The sequence below is a fragment of the Balaenoptera physalus genome, assembly GCF_965194825.1.
Source record: "Balaenoptera physalus genome assembly, contig: HAP1_SCAFFOLD_1268, whole genome shotgun sequence".
In the NCBI taxonomy this organism is placed as follows: domain Eukaryota; kingdom Metazoa; phylum Chordata; class Mammalia; order Artiodactyla; family Balaenopteridae; genus Balaenoptera; species Balaenoptera physalus.
Window position 1 is genome coordinate 5,207 of NW_028125528.1, and position 8,046 is coordinate 13,252.

General features: G+C 45.8%; 1 pseudogene across 1 annotated transcript; it reads left to right on the forward strand.

The window, feature by feature from the left end:
• The first annotated feature begins 832 nt into the window (after positions 1 to 832).
• On the forward strand, positions 833 to 7,737 carry LOC309653826 (uncharacterized protein C2orf78 pseudogene; annotated as a pseudogene). Its single transcript has 3 exons — positions 833 to 916; positions 3,804 to 4,553; positions 5,825 to 7,737. The product of its transcript is annotated as an uncharacterized protein C2orf78 pseudogene (transcript).
• The last annotated feature ends 309 nt before the right edge of the window (positions 7,738 to 8,046 follow it).

The following is an 8,046-nucleotide window of genomic DNA, read 5'->3' on the forward strand; positions in this document are numbered from 1 at the left end:
GCAACCAAAGGCTGGAAGAGGAAAGGTCTGCAACCAGCTCTGTCTCCTAGCTCTCTGGTATTTGCTGCCAATGGGCAGAGTCTATTTCGTGAAGCATCAAGCACTGAAAAGAAGACTCCTGCTGCTGGAAGTTGACAGGAAGGAACATCCAATGCAAGATCAAGGCTTGTCCTAGAAGCAATGCCCATAATGGAAGAAAAAAAAAAAAAAAAAAGAAAGCGGAAGAGAAATGTTAAGTCGCAAGTCCAACCTGGCCCCCAGCCTAGCCCAGCCCAAGGAAGGTAGGAGTCAAGGAGAAGAAACTAAAAGAGCCTTGGACCACAACATTCTCCACAGGGTACACTCAACAAACTTCACCCTGCTCTTTAACCAAGTTACAACTGTAATAGTTCAAACTACATGGCTCTTTCCTTCCTAAGGATACTAGTTAAATAAGATCTATATAGCTCTAAGTATATGATACATAAAATAGAATACTCTGTAGAATATAAGTAACTGTTAGTTAATTATATTAATGAACGTCTGTAAGAAATGTTGCAATGATTTCCCTAATGGAAGAGCCTGGGGGAGGTAAATCTGTCTTCTAGGATTTCCTCCCCAGAGCTCAGAAATTGAGGGGTTGTTTTAGCTCTCCTACGCTCTCTTCACCCAAGCCCGCCCTCCTGTTGGGGATCGGACCTCCCTATTGGCTAGCTCATACCTTTCAACTGCCTGCTTTGTGACATCACTCTCCTACCAAACCTACTACCACTTGGTAGAGGTCTTGGGGTTTCCGTGGAGCCGTTTGGACCAGTAACCAGTGACCTTTGTACTGGACACGTGCGCCGTTCAGCTGCAGCCACTCAGACATCCTCTAGTGTTGTCTCCTCATCCCTTGTACCTGCAGTTGATGTCTCCTCTTCTCTGACCATGTCAGGTAAGAAAAGAAACTTTGGAAAGTTTTGCGTTCGATTTCTTGTGCCCCTAAATTGAGGAGGAGATTCAAAATAGCGTGGAATAATGAGGGAAAGTATTGAACTACAAGTCTGGAGACCTAATTTCAGTTTTGACTTTGACGTTTACTGTCTGTGTGACTTTGGACAAATCACTGACTGCCTCACAAAGCCTGCTGCTTTCCTTATCTGTCACGTTAGGATACCACATTGGGTTGATCACTCTGATCCCCTTCTTTTCCAATATTGAGCCTTAAAGGGTACCCATGTAGAAAATGAAATCAGAGACTTCTCAAAAGAGTGTTTCAACAGAAACATAGAAAAGCCAGGTGACACAGAAAACTAGCGATATATACCAAGATGTTTCATCTCCAATGGTCTCCCTCCACTAGTATTTCGACTAGTTGAAAAGAGAGAATAGGGAGAGAGGATGGAGAGTACTGGGCTATATAGGGAGGCACAGAGTCAAACGTAAGCAAGTTTAGGATTGTTTTCATTAGCACAGGCCAACAGGAACCAAGAGATGGGAAAAAAATATAAGAATGAAGAGGGAAAGCATAGAGGAGCTCTCAAGAAAGAGGCAGTTTGCCATGGAATGTTGATGGGAGCCAAAGATTTTAAATTAAAGCAGAAACAGCACAGAGGGAAATCTGCTCAGAGCAGGGCAAAACAAAGCTGATGGTAGCAAATCCTTACATTAACAGACTAAGAAGGAAAGTAAGGCCAGAACAGGGGATCACCAGGAAAGGCAGCCTATCAGAAAAGTCATACTCCGTTTTCTTTCTTTTATTGCCTCTCTGAATACAGCTGGCACTTGACAGTTTGGAATAGAAACACTTTAGAAGTATGTTTTAGAAATGATGCTTCCTAGAAACCAGAAACCAAAGTGGTTATCTAGGGGGCTGCTTTTCAGTGTTCTATTCTTTCTAATTTTTAAACTAGGTAGACATTTGACCAATTAAACATTTTAAATGATATCTTCTACATTGAATCAGAAGGACTATTTCCTTTGTGTGATATGTAGCTTCTAAGGCAAGGTTGCTTTTCATTTTTACAGTTATTTCCTTCCTAACACAGAGAGCACATTGATCAACAGCCATCGTTCGCTTGTAGATCTTAGCTACCGGAGAAGAAAAAGAAAAAGTCAAGCCCCACATCTCTAATTCCCCATTTAGGGAATTCCCTGGCGGTCCAGCGCTTTAGGACTCGGTGCTTTCACGGCCAGGGCCACGCGGCGCGGCAAAAGAAAAAAAGAAAACACAAACATCCACATTTATCTAAAACAATATTGTGGAGTCCTTTGGATTTTCTTACATTTGAAAATCTTTTTTAATTGGATTCTAGGGATGATGGTTTTTTGAGGTCTTGGGATGTCATCTTCTTGGATGTGGAAGATGATTCTAAGTTCTAGGATAAATACAAAAACCTTCTTGATACTTTTTAAGCTTCCTTTCTGCTTATTATATGAGTTATATTCATGGAAAGATATATTTCTCCTAGGCTTAATACCTGTTACTTGCTGGGTAAAAATATGAATGAGCACAATAATGAAACTCTTTTACACTTACTATTTTGCTGTCTGCTTTGTACCGGTTTTCATTGAAATACTTGTCTATATATGTTGTGGCTACCTATACATTCACATTTGTTGCATTCTGTTGCTTGTTATGCATTTTTTACTGATTTATCGTCTCTGTCTGTATGCATTGGCTAGGAATTCATTCACCTCTATCACCTCCATCGTGTTTTTTGGTTAATAGTATTCACTAAAATAGAGTGGGCAAAATTCACTTTCATAATATTGCATGTATGGTACAGAATGTCATTTGTTAGTAAATTCATTAGGCTTTGATACTTGCCCACATACCCCAGTTTTCATTAATATCTATGGATTTCTTTTTCGTTACGTAACATGTTTTTCATGATTTTTCTTTGTCTTTCTAGAACTTATTGTATCTTCCTCCATATAAATCATACGCAATAGATCAGCTTATTCATCTATTAATTATTACTGCTATTATTATTGGTGGTGGTGTTATAACCACTTTATAGATGAGTAGTCTGAAGTAATCAGATAACTTTTCTCTTTCCAAAAGCACTTAAGAAATCCACTTTCGGGTAATCATTTTGAGGTAGGATGAGAAACCAGGCTTGAAGAGGGCAAAAATGACTCTTTCAGTTCACCAGTTGGACTGAGCTATACGTCAACTCTAGGTAATAGCGTGGGAACTGCACAAGCAAAGGGAGACACTGAAGATGACAATGGTAATGGCCGTACTGTTTTCTAATGGACAAAAAAAATGCTTATATTATAAGTTCTATTTCTCCTGCTTTCTGGCACTATCATGCTCAGAGTGGAGTCCTGGCAAGGAAGTCAGGATACTTAGGTTCTGAAACCTGGTAATGACACTAACATAATGAGAGAACCTGAACAAGTCAACCCGACCTCTCTGAGCCTCAGTTTCCTTACTCGTGAAATGAGACTGAAAAAAGAGAAAGTTCTCTAAGGGCCTCCTAGTTCTAAAATGCTTCCAGTCTAGGAAATAGCATAGAAGTCAATACGAGTGCAGGCTGAAGGGAAAGACAGGGCAGGGAGAAGGTTGCTTCCAGCCTAGAGAACAATGTCTGAACCATACCACTTGGCTCTTCTGCCCATCTGTGCCCAAGATGGGAGCACAGGCAGTTAATACAGAAGAGTGGAAAACTGCTCAGTCCTTACAGCCATCATTAACTGTCTGATTTTGGGTTTCTCAGGAAGGGTCGATAGTAGAGGTGTCCTGAGAGCAAGAACCTTAAGATAATGCTGTTCCTCAAACGTAGTGAGAATTTCTCAACCTCCCTGAGTTTTTCATGACCCTCTTGTTCTTACAGAAAATTTCCAAAATCCATCTCTACTTGGAACTCTAAATTCTCTGCAGCATTGTCTTCCTGTGGTGAGCAATGCAACTTCCCTAACACGAAGTGTCTGCAACTTCTCCAGAGTCTCTGCCCCTGCCGTCAGTTCGGCATCGGCTACCGGTACCTCTTTCCAGACACTCATGGGTAGTGCCTACCTTTACCAACATTCCAGCACGACTATGTTATCTGGAGTTACTGACCACAGCCAGATCTCCACTTCAGCTCCTTCCTATCCAGGTGTTCTTGAGTGGGACATCACAGGAAGCACTGAAAAGAATTCCTCTTCACTCGGAGACTTTACTCTGGCACTCACTGACCGGCACCCAGCTGCTTCCTCCATGTTTATGGCAGCCCAGTATGATAAAACTTCAGACGCCAATAACATGGTCCCTCTATATCCATCACTTTCTGCCAGGCTTGCTCAGGGAGCACCATCTCAGATTCCAAATCAGGGGCATAGCCGCCTGTCACTTCCCTACCAGGAAGGAAGCCAGGTATATTACTATAACCAAGGCACACTGGGGTCTTCACTGTATGGAGAACTTGGCTCCTGCCTGCAATCCTATGGCTCCGCGTCATACACAGGAAGTAGGGCCTCTGCGCAACCAGAAATGGGAATGGGACTGAAGGAGATTCAGCCCACAAATATCCGACCACCAGCTTCCACCTCTGCAATCTGCCACCCTGTGTCTGCTCAACGCATCACAGAAACAAGTTTTCAAGGTGAGTATACAAACGGCAGAGAAAGTTGAAGAATGAGGTCGGCATTCACAAATGGGGTCAAATCGACAGCTGGGAAGGGGTGTAGAGACAGGTAGAATTTAGATCCTGAGCCTTTAGTAACCACTACCTTCGCTCAGTGCCCTCTGTTTTTAGACTCTATATAAGAACACCTAGGGCTTCCCTGGTGGCGCCGTGGTTAAGAATCCGCCTGCCAATGCAATGCGGGGGACACGGGTTCGAGCCCTGGTCTGGGAAGATCCCACATGCCGTGGAGCAACTAAGCCCATGTGCCACAACGACTGAGCCTGCATTCTAGAGCCCGTGAGCCGCAACTACCGAAGCCCACGCGCCTAGAGCGCATGCTCCGCAACAAGAGAAGCCCGCACACCGCAACCAAGAGTAGACCCCGCTAGCCGCAACTAGAGAAAGCCCGTGCACAGCAATGAAGACCCTGTGCAGCCAAAAAAATAAATACGTAGAATAAATAAGTTCAAACAATCAATCAATAAATAAACGTAAATTAAAAAAACAAAAAAACAAAAAGAACACCTAATGCAGGTGGGAAGGTGGCAGGGACACTGTAAAGGTCATCTATGCTACATGTACAAGAACCCCGAGAGCACACCAATAGGTACCACATTTTTCACTGCTGTAGCCGAGCATTCCCCCTGTACTACCACACTGTAGCACTCCCTTCCCTCGTCTACTGCTACAGTCTCTTTGGAAGGTGTCTCAGAACTCTTGTTATGAGAGTGCCAGTTGAAGTGTCCTCACTTCCGTCATTTATACCAGGATTTAAGACCTTGTGGTCCGAGATCCTGTCCAGAGAGCAAGCAGGCTAAGACTCTGTCTTTGTTTCTGTATTTCATCAGAAAGGGCTCTACCCCCTCTCCTAGTTCATGGTGTGAAGTGTTCTTAGCCTCTCGGGAAAGTGGGGAGAATTGAAAGGACTCTATATGAGAATGCTAGGCTTTGTAAAACATTTCAGTTTTTTAAAAAGAAGACTCATTTTGTATTGGACTTACAACAGTCCTATGAGATACAAAGAGAGCCAAGGATCAGTGACATGAAATGATCACCAGTTAAGCATTACAACAGTCACCGCTTACCTCGTAGCATAGGGCACTGTCCATGATCCTTAAGAAGAGTTAGTAGAAATGCCTTGCCCATCTTGCCCCTGAACCCCTTGAAAGGTACACGACTGCTGTGTTGGTGTTTAGGGGGAGCATCTCATTTACCAGGGACTGACTTCTCCCTTGATCCCTTTGTAGTGATGGAGACTTCCCTGGTGATGAAAAATTCCCTGGGATTGCAACCTCCAAGCCAGATGTTTTGTGTGACACAAACTCAAGAACTCCCCAAGTCCTGCAGTAGCAGAAACAGTCACATACTTGAGAGTAACCCACCATCTGAACTTGGGGACATTTCAGTGACAGCTCCAGTCCAGAGTGCCAGGCGTCTCCTGGCCCTGCCTCCAGCTCCAAGCCAGGGACAAACAGAGAGTAAGAACGTGGAGGATATCAAAACCAAGCTGTCAAAGCCTCTGGAGGCCTACCAGATCCCAATAGAAAACCAAGATCCTCCACTACTCCCTTTGGGAATCCCTGATATTCCCCAGCCGCTGGCCTGCACCGATCCCCTCAGCCAAGAGGAGCAGCCTGGTTCTGAAAATGCTGATCTGGGAGAGAACAGCCTGAGTCGTCAGGACCTAGGGACACTTGAAAATGGGACTGAACCTAGCAGTGGTCTTGCAGACATTACTACACTGGCGGAGGATATTCACCTTCCCCAGCTCTTTAATTCTTGGAAAGATCTTGATCGATCCCAAGGTCCCAACGTGATCAAAGCTGAAGACACCAGAGCCATTAAGGTGAATCAGGTGCAGGAAAAGCCAAGTGTCGTAAAGGTTCCCTCTGATCAACCCAGGAAGAACAAACAGAAAGCCTCTGAGCCTATCGGTGGTGCTCCCAAGGCCAAAATCCAGCCAAAGGATCCAGAGTGCCTGTTAGGGGGAGAAGCGGTTATATGCACTGCTGCAGTCAGTGACAGGGCTCCTGCGAACACGGCCAAGCACTCTCAAGGCAAACCTCAGAAAGCTGCATCCGGAAAGATCAGCAAAACTGAGAGCCATGGGCAGGAAAAGACCAAAAGGACCAGAGGAAGAAACAAGGCTGAAGAGAACAAGCAGTCAGGGAACAAAGTCAAGGCAGAAGACAAGCCAGCAATCCCCAACACGAAGCGAAAGGAACACCAAACTGAGCTTCGCCAAGAGAGCTTTCAAAAGCCTCGAACCTCCCTTGGCGTGCGCATGCTGGAGTCTGTGAAGGTTCTTCATGCGCTGGGGAAGAAGAATGAGACGAAAACTGGGCTCTCTTCCTGTCGGCTCTTGGGAAATTCAAGCAACCCCAAAGACCCCCAGCCACCCCCAGCGATCCAGCCACGGCGGCATACCCCACGTGAGGGTAAGAGGCCTGAGAAAACGCAAGTCCAAGCCCAGAAACCAGACAGCAGTGCTGAAACAGAGTGTCCATCTCCATCCCAGTGTGAGCGGCCTCCTCCTGGGAAGGTCAAGTTGATACCTCTGCCTTTTTCTGCCTGGGACAAGCCTCAAGCTCGACCCGCTCCTCGGAGGCCACAGTCTCTGGCCTCACATCGGCCTGCTGTGGCTTACCGTGCCCAGCCTGGTTCTACTGACTCAGCTCAACCTGCTGCAGTCAATTCATCCCAGCCAGCTCCTGCCTCTTTGCCAGGTCCCGCCAAACCAGCTCAGCCAACTGTGGCCAACCCAACCCAACCGGCTTGGACCAACCATACCCAGCCTCGTGTCCCTCAGCCTGCTGCTCCTAGGCCTGCACCCTACAAAACTTCATCTGGCGCTTCTCTCCAGCGCGAGCCTGTTCCCCCTGCTGTGACTAAGCGCCAGTCCCCACCCAAGCTCCAAACCCAACTTCTACTCCAAGACTTCAGCAAGCAACGAGTTCCATGGAGGGAACCCAACGTGCCTGAGCCAGTCATGTCAAAGCCCATCGAACAAGAGCAGAGGCCAGAGCGAGAGGCCATGAAGAGGCGGGCTCAACAACAACGGGAGAATGCTGCCAGATACACCTCTTCGGGGAAGCTGCAATTTTTCACCCAGAGGGACAAAGAAATGGAAATTGCTGACTACTACGGATACGTCAGGTGACAGCTGCTAGGATTCTTGCTGCCACCTTGGCTACCAGCGGTTCTTCCATACATAGGTAAGATAGGTATAGAACCGAGTAAGTAAATGGAATAGAATTAATAGATGAGTAATAAACCTTTCGAATTTTGAGATGCTGCTAACTGGGGCGTGAGAAAGGAAGGCCTGAAAGTTGGATGGGAGAATGAAGGAAAGGGGTAAAAACTGAGGAAAGAGGAAGGAACTTGGCCCAGGGCTAGGAAGGCCAAAAGAGACGTATGGATTTAGGAAAGGAAGCAGGAGTGAGGATGAAATGGCAGAAGTAAAAAGCAG